Here is a 14,951-nt window from a genome sequence, read left to right on the forward strand (position 1 = left end):
TCCTCCTTGCTTTTACTCCTTCGACTCTCGAGAAGAAACAACCGGATTGTGAACTATCACTACGTCTTTGCTCGAGGTTGGCTGAACTTTGACGGGATGCGATATAACTCCAACGACGATCATGGACGCGCACTAGGTCTTTTCTTCCTTTATCTAACCGAAAATAGTCGATAGCACCTGCTCCAGAAGCTTTTGGATTTGGCAAACGAGCGCGTTTACTATCGTTAAGGTGAATGCCATGGGGTGATTTATCCTCTTTACTTTGTCACGACACCGACCAAATCTCTCGTGGGTGGGAGACCAAGAACCGACAAGAAACGGAGTAAAACGAATCGTCCGCCTTACAGGATCCTCTTATCCTTAGCAGCAGTGCGAGGACAGATTGAAAAGTTCTCGTTGGCAGAGTTTATCCCTCTCTTGCTCTGTCGTTGGCACGAAAATTCGTCGAGCCGATCGAATTGATTATCGCGTACCTTCCCTTAATCGCATTAGACGTTATTCGTTCCTGGGTTAACGAGTTAGGTGGGAGTGATCAGAGGTTGAGAAGGAAGTCTCGAGGAAACGCATCGAAATCTCTAGAAAGATTTATTTCAGCAACTCGGCACGCGATTGTCATCGTTGCGATAATAACGAGACAACCCCGGATCTTGGCGAGGACAAAGCTTCGGCGACAAGAACCATTAAATACACCGGCCACCAAGTAACCGACTAAAGAGTAAAAGTACAATAGATAGGCGACAATTTTATGTAAAGAGTGGTTTAACGAATGGCATTGTTATCATTTCGAGATGAAAAATTATGGAAGCTCTCAAAGCGAATAGTGGTTCGGGGGAGGGGAGCGGGGTGAGAAACCGTGGGACAGAAATGAAAAGCGTGAGAAGAAGCGGGCACCTGCTGTGTGGGTAAATCAATAGCTTCTTCGCAAAGAACGAAGAAAAAGATGTCTGAATAAGTACTCGTGGTTTCTTTGTCCGCTCGATTATTCGTCCAGCGTCGATTCAATGGAACGCGACTTTAATAAACCGATCTTGAAGATTCTTGAATTAATACTTCTCGCCTCGTTTTAATCTTTAGATCGAGCCTTTCCCTGTCGAGTTTACTCTCTCGTTTTACATACTTAGTAAAATCAAACCTCGTAAAAACGTCCAATACGAATGAAATGTAAAAAGGTTTGCTCGTTCGTTCGATTCATTGTTTTATTTCTGGTATTTTTCTCGCGCCAGATAAGCCGAATATTAATGAATTTATATTTTTCCTATTTCAAAGGAGGAAATGTTTCAAGTTAAACACGCGTATTTTGAACACTTTAGTAAATTGCTGATGCGTAACCATGGAATATTTTTCTACGGTGCAGTAACTTTTACGAAATTATTATTATGCGTGCTGCTTTTAGTTTCGAATAAAATCGAGTACGATATTTAGAACGTACAAACTTATTCATTTCTGTTTTTAGCAACGGTTAAAGCTTACCCTAAATAACGAATAAGGTTAATAAAAATATTCTAGCGAACAACGTTTTGCAAACGCATAAACCATTTAAAAATTGTTATCTGGTACGCACACTATCTCTGCTACACGATGAGAAAGATCGTCGTATCAAATCTCGATCGTATATTATAAATATCGGTGTTTTTCCACCAAAATCTGACGCGCGACCGATACTATTTTTTTATAATTTATAGCGTGTTCCATTAGTTTTATTCGCTTTGCTCCTTTCCTTTGAAGACTACGAATCGAAAAAGAAAAAAAAAAGGAATTGGTGCGTGGATATTCAAATTCGATTTGTTTGTATTATATCATATTTCCCTCCGATGAATCGTTTCAGTGGCTTCGACTCGTTTAATTATAATATAGATTTCTTGATTATTGTTTATTATCGTTGATATTCTTGTAATTTAATCGAAACCAAAGGAAACGTTGCCTGTTACGACCGTTCGCGGAGAGACGTGATCGCGAGATAGCACGTCAACGAGAGTTGTAAATTCTCGCTACGATCATGTTAATCGACGCCGCGAAATAGTCGTTCCCCTGTTTCGTTTAGGATAACAGAGGTGGTTTAATGAATATAGCACTGTATTAACACTAATAAATTAACGTTTATTTCAACAACTTATTAACTAGAAAGATATAAATGGAACAACAAAAGAAATGTAACTACGTAATGCGCGATATAAGATATGTATTGACTGTTTGGCTTCTCGAAACGTTCTGCCCGCCCTTCGATTTGTTGGTTTTTTCTGGAAGGCGACCCCCACTACGTTCGGATCACGCCACATTCTTTTACGCCAGATAAAATAACGGCCACGAATCGACGTTTCTGGAGGTCGCTCTGCTTAATGAACCATGCGCTTGCCACTACAATGTTTGTTTGCCGGGCAGCCGCGACGATCCGTCCGCGACATTATAGTGCCGCGACCGACAGTTAAGAATATGATCTATGGCAAGCCGCATGGCGTAACATTGCCTTTACTGATTTGTTATAATTCTTGAATTTTATCATTGTGAAAAGATAACAGAATACTCGGCCAGAGTATATAAAAATTCTTCAGAAACATTTTCTTCGATTTATTTGTTAATGTTGTTACGAAGCCCTTTTTTGCGTTTATGCTGGTAGGGTGTAACTTACCATGCGATCTACTCTCTGTTATGATTCACTCGATTCGAGGAAAAACTCCATGTGCCTTTTCCAAGGAAATGTTTATGCGTGTTTTTTTTTTTTTTTTTTTTTTTTGATGAGCGAGCAACGTTCGCGTAGAATATTCCAAAATGTGGTTTGAGAAAGAAGCAAAGAATAATTTGTGTAACGTTGGTTATGCCACGCGATATGGAGCTATATAGGTGCATATTTCGAATGAAAAAGTGCAATATTTTGCTGGATAACGTCGCCATCATTTGTACCTGTTGAAGCAATTTCGTGTACACCGAACGTTACCAGGACAGCGCTTACGATTGCTAGCCATTTCTATCGTCTTAAACTTCGACTTTTACTGCGACTTTTCTCTCGCTGCAAGACTTTCCGTTGTCGGAAGAATTTTTAACGATGTCACTTATATCCTAAAATAACAGAAAGGTAGGACAAGAGTTTGATAGTGACATCCGTCACTTTGTTTTCTAATGGTTCCTTTTTTATAGGGCGAGTAACGATCAAGCACGAAATAAGCAATAACGCCGATATCAACATCGAGAATTCTAGTCGAAGAGAAATAGCGGCACCTCGTTGAAACGAGGCAAAAAAGAGGATGCAGAAAAAGGACGGACAATATAAAGAAGAGAAAGGTCCAAACGAGAGGGTAAAAGGAGAAAAAGGTAAAAAAAAAATTATAAAAGGAAGTCGAAGGCAGAGGAAAGGAGAGAGAAGAAGGGCGGATAAAGAGAGCATAGAGAGGAGGGGTTTCACAGGCATCTCGTCAAAAAAGATGAAGTCACCGTGGTTTTGGGGCGGCACTGAGAAGAGGGGTGGGTGAGTTCTTTAAGGTAGGAGGCATGCGCGGTGTCCGGGGGTGCAGGACGCCGTCAGGGGGTTAGTCGCTTGCCAACAACACGACGCGCCGCTCGTGTATCGCGATCGTTCGACTCCATTTGCCGCGCACTGTCCTTTCGACTTCTCCTTTGCTCGCGTCTCCTCGCTTTCGCGCATTCATCGACGCGTCGAGCGTTGTACGTGATCGCGGTACACTCGAACGCGGGATCTCCAGTTCCGCGCTCGTCCTTTTCCATCATCTTACGCGAAACAGCCAGTCGAAAGTTTGCTTCGAGTGCACAGACATTAAGGAAAAGTTTCGATTCGATAGTGCTAGGTGTTCTCTGTCGTCCGCTGTATTCTCACACGTAGCGAGATACTCTTTATCGTTTCTTCGAAAGTGTTCCTGTAACAGTTACGAGTTTCTTAGGAGGTATTATGTGAAGATGAGAATCCAGATGGAAAGGTCGAGGACTTTGGGAACAGATATCCGTTACGAAGTACAGGAGCTTGCTTTTCCTTGAACTCGTGATTCTGAAGAGCGTAGCCACCGTCAGCGAACGTTGGCAATTGTTTGACACGATGCGCGGATCGAGGTGAACTTTCGCGGGAAGAAAGTGCTAGTGGACTAAGGTGGTTGCGGAATTTTGTCGAAATCTTTCCGGTCGAGGATCAAGTTTTATGGTTTTACACGGCACCGATGCGCTTTTCCGCCCAACGAAACAGTGCTGTGATACAAGTGGCCTAAACCTTGCCACAAGAGTACTGCAACGTGTTACCGCCACTGCAGTGAATGACGCGAAAAAGTGTACGTAACTTCGATCGGCCTCGTGTAAGACTGCATCTCGTTGCTTTTTGGATCTTACACGTTACCAACGAGCAAGATAATCCAGGTATCTCTTTTTCTATTTCTAATTCAACCGAATACTATTATACTTATACTTGTAATTTGATGTTCATTGTTATATTCGAATTAGGAGAATCGGCGATGAAAGCGTCGCAACACGTTGATAATTTGTTAAGTATATTCGACAGTTTGATAGATCGTTGAAATGGAAACCCTTTAACACAATTCAAATGACAGCTATTTCCTCGAGAGGACAGGAATTGATTTAAGAGATTTTATCCAAAGGAGATTGAAATCGTATCGCGATACGAACAACTTAGCTGAGTAGTTATGTACAAGGGTATACGCACGTAATAGGTTCGTAATACGTTAGTTATAAAGCGAATATACCATGGATACTTATACGCGCGGCTAACTCGTGCAAATGCATTATGTAATACAGGCATACATTGAAACTAATTAGATAACTTTGTTTTCCGTTTAACAATGAAATTGCTATATTACCTAGTAGAACGTGTACTGCACACGGAGCATCGATGCATGGGTTAAGCTCGTTGGTTTTGTAATTTAATTTCGAAACCCCGCTCCAGGCTAGGATACTAAAGCACAACTAGAGAAACGGAGATAACGTTTCTACATAGAAAACATAAGGCAAGTTATCAGAGATTCTGCGCGAATTTTCGCGCTGAATAAGCAATTCGTCCTATTCGCCGAATAAGCAGAACTTTTGGAAATTTACGCATATAAATATCCAAGGGAATTTCTTTAACGACGAAATTGACGAAAATTCGAAAAACGAAAAATGTGGAAAAACGACTTGCTTGCGAGCTCTTGCAATTTTCCAGCGATGGACAATATTTGCGTCACGTCAAAAATATAAAATCGAGGTTTCAACGATTTCGTTAAAAATGCAGAAAAATTGATAACGCGTCGAGAGATAATTGTTTTTATTTTTCGCATCGTGCAACAGTGTCCATCAACGTTGATATCGATATCAGCAGGCATCGTGCGTCTTCTTTCTCGCTGGGATTAAATGAGTGACATTCTGTGCATTTAGTGCCCGATTTAATTGAAATTGAAACGGTATTTCGTACATCGTATTGTGCTTACATGGCGATGTGCTTTCCGTAATGGTCGATTTTATTTCACCATGGCCGATAAATACTATAATTTCGGGTCCTGCCGCCGCAATTACCGTGAAACGTTAGGAGGAACACTCACGATACAATTTCGTACGAAATGTTGCCGTAATTCTTCGTTGAAGTAATTGGAGAGGGGAGTTGGCAGTTTCTAAGGGAAAGATTCATTTGATAGCGGCATTCCGCAGCATCGCCGGTATTATAATTTTCGAAGAAAAACGACAACCACATAGAGAAGATTTTGAATAACAACGATTCATCTTCATTCCTGAAGTATAATTTTGGCAATTGCTTTTTATCGATCGGCCAGGTCAGATTACTTCGAAATACATGCTATGTCCACGTTGGCGAACATTGGAGATACTGTTTCGTGCTATGTACTGGTTCGTGCAATAGCTAAAGAACGGATTAGGCCGATCGGTGTACGGCCACTTCAGAATCGATCAATCATCGAGGATTTTTATCGTTTGCCTATCTGAACTTTTGTCGTTCGAATAATTATGCAAATACGATTTTCTTCGCGCGTGCATTGCCGTGGAATTTAATTAATAAACACAAAACTATTTCGTATTGGTCGGATGAGGTCGTTCGTTTTATTAGATCATCGCTTCTGCGAGAATATTAATACCCTATCTATGACTGCTTTTATGGTGTAAAAATTTTTTAACGCTGAGAGAGATATTTTAACATTGATTCTATCGTTTGACTTATGTTACGGGACATAAAATATTTCCCTTTTTGATACTTGATTTTTACAGCGTTGAATAATCAACGTATCGACGATCGATCGTATTAATGAATGTACATACATCGCTCTGAATAATTGTTCGTTAATTACTGCATTCCTGTGCTATGCAATATTAATGTAGCTATTACTGTAGAAACGTTTTGGTAAAGGTTGGTTCTTTGCTCTTTCATTCGGAAAAATTCATCGAACAATTTAAATGAAGTTGTCAACGAAATGACAATAACTGATATCGTGTGGCTAGCATGCAATTAACGTATTAATTAAATGTAGAAATTGCTGGCACGTTTAATAATTGCCACTTCTGTATTATTATCGGCCGAATAATAATCGTACGAAATTTTGCAACGTAACTACGTCCAAATGAAATTAATATAATAGATGATACGTAAAATTTTGCGAAAGCAATGTGAAAAGCGAGATGACGGAATAAAAGGAAGGAAAAAGGATACTTAGTCATCTCCGATGATGTCGATGTCGGAACTCGTGTCGACGTGATTGAGGGAGAAAGCGATGGACGTTGGATAATTAATTACTTTGATTGCTATTAGAGAAGAGAATCACGTAGGCTGCTGCTTCATTCAGCAAGCCGATCGTCCTATGCATTTGGTCACGTTGTTAATTGCCATTTCATTTATCTGTGGTTTCATCGGGATTTCCGCAAAAAAAAGGAAGAAGGAAGAAGGAACCTCGTGGATAAATGTCGTCCGAAAGACTTCGTCGATAAGAAGGTTAAAGTTTCCATTAGAAAAATGTTTTCGTCGTGAATGACTCGACCGGCAGGGCCATTTGTTAAAGAGGTGTAATAAAAAGACGATGTTTTTCATTTTCTTTTTGGTTCTGATCGTGAGTGCTGTTTTGTCACGAGAACGCGATCCGGAGGTGTCGATCGTAACAAAAAATTCGATTTCATCCGACGTTGACACCTGAGAGCCGATAATGATAGATGATTCCCTTCGGTCGGCTCTTCTTTCATCTATGAAAATACTAGCAGCCAGCGTAGCCATCTAATGGAGATCGGCTGACAGGAATTTTTCTAATGGCTTTTCTTTTTTTATACATACCTTACGAAAATTACGGTTGAACACTGATATCGTCGTGTTTCCCCTTTTTTTTGCCAGAAAACTTGTCGGACGTATGGAATTACGTTATTCCTAATAGGTCACCGAGTTTTATCCGGTTTTGTGGATATTCGGCTGGTCGTGTAATTGGACACAGATGCCGTGGTGGCTTTCTGAAAACGTAGATACGCGCAATATGTACATACGTATAGATTGGAATGTACACATGAGCCGGAATAATCAAGCGAGCTTTGCGTTTTATTTTGCCCGCTGTAACATGCGCGAGGCGTATCGAGGCGCCGCGCCGCGCCGGATAAAAATTATTCTCTATTAATAGTAATAGTGTTCGGATATACAGCCGCCGGAGAAATCCCTGATAATGGAAAAATACAGAGACGCGGCGGCTAAACCCTTTGGTAATGTCGCGCCATGCCACGCCACACCGACATCAGGTCAACTTTCGAATTAGGTCATAGATAGAAGAGGATGCTCGGTATCACTTTCGCGAGTGCATTTGAATATGTATGTAAATTTAAATCAATTAACCTACAATAATATATCGAAAATGCGAGCAATATCGCAAGAATATGTTTGCCATCGTACACGGCAAGTGGTGACGTACGTACACGGTTTAATAAAACCTGACATTGTTAATCTACGTTAAATGATCTGTGTGCGCGTAGAAATAAAGATACAAAAATTATTGGCCCATTGTCAGAAATATTGATAAAAAGTGGCGCCATCGAGGGATTCGGTAAAACGTTCGATGCTTAAATTTAAATCGCAAGTGGCTCGTCGACGTTAATTTATTAAACCGTTACTCTGCGCACATTGATTTCGCGTGAACTATTACGTTGTGCGCTACTTTCGCATTAACTCATTTATTATAAACGCATCGTTAACCGTGTCACGATATAACTATGTTGAAAGGTAATTAGTGCATCGTACAGCAATATGTTGCATTTAACGATATAATACGTCGCTCCATTCGCCGAATAAATTACTTCCTGTCGGTTTAGATAAGCTTCTGACTACTGGACGCATCATAAATTTCATAGGAAAAAATTCTTTGTTCTACATCGCGGTTAATCTAGGAAGTGGTCGAGTAATTATTCTACATCCGCTTTATCCCTAGCAACTTTCTTTAATTCGGCCCACCCCGTTTCCCGGAACAAATCAACCATAGATTTGACAAGCATACCTAAATTACATTACAAAGTCTCGATGACGAAGTACAAGCAGCTGCAGTAGATTAGTTCCCGTAACTAACTATAATTGCATCTGTCGCGGTACCGACTCCTCCGCTCGGTGTTTCTTCTCGAGTGCTCTTTGATAATTAGGGGAAAGTTCGAGTCCAGCTAACGAACTACGGATCGTTGTTACCTACGGTCTTGGGCGGAACAAAAGGTGTAACGGTAATAAAGGTCGTACAACGATTGTAATAAATGAAAGTGACGCAGAAAACCACGATGCAAGTAAGATATACAACACGACGAAACAAAGATGTAAATAACAACGGTGTAACAATTTGAAATAAAGCGATGAAAAATGGTAAAAAAATAGAGGTGGTAGATGATATTATGCAAAGAGGAACTTTAACTTTGAGAAAAGATAAAAAGCGATAACGGTAGAACGAGAGACATTCGAACGTTCTATGTTCAAAGCGTTTGATCCAATGAATCGGCTACAAATAACGTATTTTTGATACTTATCGCTCGCGATATACTTACCTAGACTCTACGGGTGCAATTGGGCTGCGTGTTCTTGGCTCGCGAGCCAAAGACGCTTCATTATTCAAAGACAAGAGCAGTGTCGTTAGGTGACACGACCGCCGCTATTACCTCTATTTCCGTCATTCTCTTCATGTGGTTTATTAGTTTATTGTATGGGCGAATTTACTCGTTCATAAACGTCACCTTTATGCTTTGTATTAGCAGTAATCTTACTTGTTAAGTGGCGCTTTGCGCACGAGTTTCTGCACGTAGTATACCGGGCACTCGAAATCTCTTCTATTCGACTTTCTACGTCGACAAACCTGTGCCTTTGTTGTGTGCATCTACAGTGTTGAAAAACAATCGTAATCTAAATTTAACAGTGCATAAATGTACATAATAAATATTTACAGAAGCAGATATACAAAGGGAAAAGGAAATGGTAATTCCGTCTGGAGTAGAAAGCATTTCGCGGCTTTAAAAAACATTGCGCATATTGGTCTCGCACGACTTGCTTTGCTTCGATAAAGCTGGGCGATTAAAAAAAAAAAAAAGAAATAAAATGCTTGAACGAATAGGAATATGCAGAGATCGTAACATTTCGTAGTTCATTCGTTGTTATTTTAATGGGATTACGGACGATAAAAGCTGTAAAAATTGCCTCAAGAATATCGTTATTATCGCAACCAAATTGCACGTTGGAAAACAAAGATCTACATGTAAGCGAGAATTTGCACGCGAATCAAGTATAAGCGAAGATTAAATGGCCAAGAATTTATTGTGTCTGGACAGTTGAAATTGGCAGCAACGTTAATAACGACTAACGAAATCACAGTGACAAGTCCTAGAAAGTGGCCACCTCTTAATTACGATAGATTATCTTTGTTCGCAATGTCCGACGTTGATAATAATTTTATGACACGACGCGAAAACGAAACTGCTCGTTAAAACGACTGTAAACTAGCGGTAACTCTCCTCTGTGACGTTGGTTTGAAATTGAATCCTTTATAGCTTGATTGTTCAACCTTTCTGCGAATAAAAAAATTGTTACTCTTAACGAGCACCTTTGTTCTCAGCTTTATTTTCATCAATGGAATACAAAAGATTTTCTGGCATTGACGTCACGGGCAAATTTATTTCCAACTTCGATCCGGGTATAATTACATCAGAGGGAGAACCAAATTTCCCACTTCCCTCCCATAGAGGGAGAACCACTTTTCGCCAATTCATTCTGCGAGACTTACCCAAGAAGGGACGAATATAGAACACACGGAAGAAAGAATTTCGAAACAAAAAAGTCACTACAATACGTCGCTATGAAGTCAAGTTCGACGCGATGAATATCGAGGGAACGATATTCACGCCGACGGCTACCACTTTTCTCGATGCATCGATGCGATTCTTCTTTTAAACAAAGCGGCGATCTTAACCCGCATTGCAGAACCTCTTTTATTTCCTTGTTTTCAAGCCGATATCTGAACGAATCTCGAAGTTCCTTTCCAACTTATTCATCTCTTCCCAATTCATTGTCAAAGAAATTTAAAGTCTCCCTCGAACTTGTACTGTTGCTACCGATATTTTATTTTCTGAATTTAACTGTCTACAGGCGAACGATTTTTATATTTTTCTTTATCGAGATACGATTCCCTTTATAATTCGATATCGTTGTATCAGGTGTCGTCGTGATTTCACGTTGGCTGGTTTTTTTACGAAACCGTACGAAGAAAATGCGAAGGGTTGTTCCTCATTCGAGATAGAATCTACTCACCAGGTGATATCGCGAATAGGTGAACGTAAACGAAAGTGAAAGGATAAAAGGAAAGAGATAGGGGATAGAGTAGTATCCGTAAGGTTGACCTCGTGATATACGATGACCATTACGAGGATCCCGAGGAATGAGAAAAGCAAGAAGAGACCAGCTTTTGTACACGTATGTCAACTTCCTGGCCTACTGGGAAAACGTATTACTGTAATTTTACGTGTAAAAGTTATTATCTAAATTTGTCGGAAAATTGTCTGCCAAACTTCTAGCCCCGTATACTCCGTATGCTAGTTGGATTTTCACCCCGCTATATCGAATTCTGTTCGATCTATGCAAACTAAATTAGCATCTGCCGTGACTCGTTGCCCGGTTCGTGCTATTTACGAAAAATAGATAGGTATATCTTTTCAGCCACCTGATAATGCGAATAACTCGATTTTACCTTGGAAAGTATTTAGGTACGTACATACGTACATCGGGATGAATGCGCGGGCGGATTTTTTCTTTGTCGATGCAGCGGCAATGCAATGCGATGCTCGAACCATTCGAACATTTGCTCGCAAAAGGTTGATTCGTGAATGTGTTTAAATAGACGTTCCATTCACTTTTCGTTGATTCATGAAAAATTATTAGTCGGATGAAACGGTTATCGGATCGAAAAAACGGGCCAAATTGCAATTTTTCTCGAACACGAAGTGACCTCCTGAGAGAAAGCAGATGGCGTGACGAATATCGCGTTCGACTGGTAATTACCAGCTGGAGGGTATACCATGGGTAATCAAACGATCAGACGTTGCCGTTCCCAGCGGAAAACCAACCCTTCGTGCCACCTTGCGTCTACATATACATCCTGTCTTGAAACCAGCGAGAAGACTTATCGGATCTCGCTAAATATGTCAGACCTACGTCTTCCGGTATCCGGGAAACCTCATCGAAAGTGACTTTATTCGATATCGATTTGCTGTTCCTTCCCCTTTCATCGATCGAACAAATTGTTTTCATACCGTTTGCGGAAAGAGGCCGAACTTCCGAAAGGCCTCGTTGTTAATAAGATTCATAGGCCGTTGTAACTCGTCTATATTACGTCTGGGTTACCAATCTAAGTCATAAAGAATGCAATCTGATTATTCTTGAAGCAAACCACCGATGTATTATTTGCTCTGTCATCGAGACATATATGTCTGGTTTCTGGGTTTAGATCGTTCATGACAGGTAACCACGTTGGAAGATCGATACGAAAGTTGGACTCGTAAGAATATCTCCTTTTTTGAAACGTGAATAACGTGACAGGATCGATAGGCAAAGGCAAACGTCGAACCAAACCGAATAAACTTTCAAAAGTGTACAATAACTGCGCCGATGGTGGAACTCTGAACGAATCTTTTTCCAACTTCGTAGAATGTTGACAGACAGAATCGTTGATCGAATGAGTTGTCGCAGTGTTATGAATTAAATTGAAAAGTCGATGAAAGGCACGTTTCTTGGTAATTTATTTACATTATGTGCATCATAGCGTTTCGCTTTCTTAAATATTTCAAATCTCTGAGCTCGTCTGCATTACATTAACGACCGCGGAAATTGCACTTGACGCACGAAAGAAATCCAGATTCTTGCTCTTGCAACGATTATGATTGCAGCAGTCGAGCACACCTTTCACACCTTTCATCTTGCAATTTCTTCTGGAAACAAACAACGGTGCCAGTGAAAAAGCTGGTAAAGTACTTGCTCTATGTCGCAGGTATCTTATGGATTTGGTTGGTCTTGTTTTTAATTAATGACAGTACGAAGATAATGCGCGAAGATAAACGATTTCTTTTTTCTTGAATCGTTAAAAGTAATTTCTGTTGGCGTTCGCCTTTCGTTGGTCGAAGCACGAGGTTAATTGGCAACGGGAATGGTGATCAACGTGCCATGATTAGTGAAACGCGCAGGATGATGAAATTAATGAAAATTTGTGAGCTGAACCGGTTAAACGCGAACACAGGCTGGTAAACCGATAGGCTTTGGCCGACTTACGCTTGGTCGGAACAAATAAAAGAATAGAAATTACCATGTTTCACGAAGCTTAGGCAGGAACGAGTCGTTATATCGCAGAGGTTTGAAATATTCGATGAGTCAGCGCGCTTCTATGGGTTCCCTTTGAAACACCATAGCCTTTCGCGGTTAAATATAAATATAACCGGCTAAATCCGGGTGAATAGCCCCTGCTCCAGTTTGAGGTTAACGTAAGTCGTTAATCCACGGTCGTAATCCAACGCGCGATATGTAATATTCTTTTGCACGGATTTGCGACGTAATTTGACGAACGATGTAATCTATGGAATTAATCCAAGACGGTCTAGAGCAACGTGTATAGGATCAGATTATGCGGAATTACGACCTCGAGGAGGGAGGAATCGTTTGCGAACAGCCCGGTCGAATAAAACATGCAAGATGAGATCGGATATACGTAGGGGATGATCCGTTGACGCATCTGTCGTGCTTATAAGGGATGTTCCCTGTTGTAGGCCCCATGAGACAGTGAAACACGACCCATATCGAACCGCGGTTAGTCACGCGTGTCAAATGAGCAAACTTAAACAGATTATATGCCGATTGCTGGATATTTTGGCTGAACCACGTCGTCGTGAAGGGAGCCTGACTTTTGCGATTTCGTCGACAGATGTGCCGGCTAATTTCGTGTCCCTTTTCCCTTTTTATCGTCCCCGTTTTACGATGCCGAACACGGTGTGCGTTTAATAGCATATTACAGGAAGAGAATTCCACTCTCATTTTCACTTCACGACTGTCTGCGTTAGTATGGGGAATTGGTTTTATCGGACTTTTAAGAACGTTGTAGGAATTTGTCGTTGCAGCAAGCGAAACAAATACGTTAGAGGAGAAGTTTCGTAAAAGAAAAGCTTTTATGGAAACAACGAAACGATACGTAATGTGGGTTTACTTGTTTTAAAGTCTAGTCACGAAATAAACACGGTATATATGTTATCAGAAGTGGTGCAGGTTTAATAGAATGTGTATAATATTTGGCGAACTTCTGTCTGACAAACCGGGCCGGATACGAATAAGGAAGTTTGTTCAATGTGATAGAGGAGCAAGTTGCATTGTCTTCGCCGAATATTTCGAGAACGCCGCGTTACTTGCTCGTTTCGAGATGGATGAAGCTGATGTATAAGTGGTGAAAGCACGAACTCCTTTCATTAAATAATTATTTTCAACCGCCACACGTGTATACATCTTCAACGGGATAAACCGAGAAAACCGACGATACGTTTAAAAGTATAGGAGCAACTATTTTGCCGAATTTTCCTTGATTCACAAACGGAATACATAAGACTGAGAGAAAAATGTACGGTTCGAAGTACGCTTCATATTCTATTCCCTTTTCCTTTCGTCTGATCCTTTAAAGCTGGTAACTCGATAGTTTGAGCGATAGTTATATGCCCAAGGAAAGTGACTCGCTGCCTAAGATCAAACGAGCATCGTGAGAACTAACGAACTGGATGGGTAGTAACACCACGACGGCACAGAAGCGTCTTCCTCGAATTCAAGAGACTTGGATTTTCCGTTTAATTAGCCTCGGGTCAAAATCAACGTAACTTATTATCCGAAGAACAGTGTCAGAAAGTTGGATCGATAATGGCAACTAATTTCAATTTATCCGTTCAATTCATCGTTACTTTTTCCAGTGGCCTGTAAAGCAATCCTCGCGATAGACGAATACATCAGCGGTTGAAGTCCGCATGAGCGTGTCGATTCTTTTGATTTACCGAGTACGCCGAGATTGCCTGGCAAAAGTTTGAGTTCAATCTAGACTTCGTTGGCGCACGTTGCGCTTTGATTAATAGAGAAACGCAAGCCTACGCTTGGAAAATGTATGGTAAAAACGTTGATGAAGTTGCAGCGCGGTCAACGATCGTTCCACTGAACGCATCGACCGATATAAATTATTCGATGGTTATAACAAAGTAACGCAAGGGTAACCTTTGACATAGGATGGTTTGGAATCGAAACCGAAGTGCCGGAACGGCTGCAATTAAAACTGAATGGAACCGGCGCGATCCCACAGCCGATGCTATCAAACAAACAGCCATTAAATGAGAATTCGGATTCGATGTACCTAGACGTGTCACGAGAAGTTGGAGAGAGCGCAGCACAGAATTCGCAGGCTGCACTCCTTTCACGGTACTTGGAACGTAGTCTGAACGTGATTCGATTCGGTACACTT

General features: G+C 40.8%; 1 protein-coding gene across 2 annotated transcripts in view; it reads left to right on the plus strand.

Moving 5' to 3' along the window:
• The first annotated feature begins 559 nt into the window (after nucleotides 1–559).
• The window catches only part of LOC117204662 (zwei Ig domain protein zig-8-like), a 46,249-nt gene continuing 31,857 nt past the window's right edge, over nucleotides 560–14,951 (plus strand). The window contains exon 1 of one of the 2 annotated variants that reach the window (XM_033442274.1): nucleotides 560–700. The gene's annotated coding sequence lies outside the window, so the exon portion shown is untranslated. Of the gene's footprint in view, nucleotides 701–3,513; nucleotides 4,354–14,951 lie in introns of those variants that run through there. The other variant, XM_033442272.1, reaches the window with a different exon arrangement.

This window comes from Bombus bifarius, unplaced genomic scaffold (genome assembly GCF_011952205.1).
Source record: "Bombus bifarius isolate JDL3187 unplaced genomic scaffold, Bbif_JDL3187 scf7180000007979, whole genome shotgun sequence".
Taxonomy (NCBI): Eukaryota; Metazoa; Arthropoda; class Insecta; order Hymenoptera; family Apidae; genus Bombus; species Bombus bifarius.